The 993-nt window shown below is 38.7% G+C and overlaps 1 pseudogene; it reads right to left on the reverse strand.

Moving 5' to 3' along the window:
• Window positions 1-645: 645 nt before the first annotated feature.
• On the reverse strand, window positions 646-763 carry LOC111732529 (annotated as a pseudogene).
• Window positions 764-993: the final 230 nt, after the last annotated feature.

A 993-nucleotide genomic window follows, 5' to 3' on the forward strand; every position in this document is an offset into this window, starting at 1 on the left:
TCTGGAAGGGAGCAATTCCTGAGTCTAATGTTTTATTGCTAGGAGAGTGAGAATACTCCACCCTGCAGTTGAAATAAAGTCTTATGCTAATCATGCAACCATTCTAGACACCTGGCTCTGGGTAATTGTTGGCCTATCATATGGCAATGAGAAAATGTTGGCTTACAGATTTACAAAGATAAATCTTGGAAGCTCAACAGTATTGCTGCCCCCTACTCTCTACCTCCCTAGAAAATTTTAATTATAACCTGCTGATTACCAGATGAGATTAAATGCTTGTATATCCCGTGGTTGTGTGTAGATGTGGCGTTCAGTGTAATTAAGAATGACAACAGCAGAACAGTTTCAGTAAGCACAATTTTACTGCTGCCGCCAGAACACTAATGTGATTAATGACAACATGGCAATCCTTCAAGACTATGTAGTCTGTGCTATTATGATGTTCTTTCTCATGAACTTCAGTCTCTTTTAAGTTACTGTGGGTGAGGAAGAAACGATCTTCTATCCTCAAGGTTCTTTCAGCTGATCTAATAATTTTTTAAAAATTTTTTTTATTTTTTAAGAGAGGCAACCCTTGTTTGATCTCACAAATTGCAAGGACCTTGTCAGCTTACAATCCTTTATTTTTTTATTTTTTATTTTTTACGCCTACAGCACCTGGTCTTCCTAGGTGGTCTCCCATCCAAGTGCTACCCAGGCCTGACCCTGCTTAGCTTCCAAGATCAGACAGATCGGGCTTGTTCAAGGTGGCATGGCCATAGACTGATCTAATAATTAAATCGACATGAGATAGATTAATAAAAGAAAATGACCAAATTCAATTACATACATATATATGGGAACCTCACATACAAGAAAGAGTCAGAGACCGCATGTGCATGAGAGGTTCAAAGACAGAAAGAGAAAATGACATATATATGACATTCTGAGCTAAGGATCACCTCGAGGCTTCAGAGCAGAGGAAGGTCATTGCAGGACAATAAAGAAGAATAG

The sequence above is a fragment of the Pteropus vampyrus genome, unplaced genomic scaffold (genome assembly GCF_000151845.1).
Source record: "Pteropus vampyrus isolate Shadow unplaced genomic scaffold, Pvam_2.0 Scaffold465, whole genome shotgun sequence".
NCBI lineage: Eukaryota > Metazoa > Chordata > Mammalia > Chiroptera > Pteropodidae > Pteropus > Pteropus vampyrus.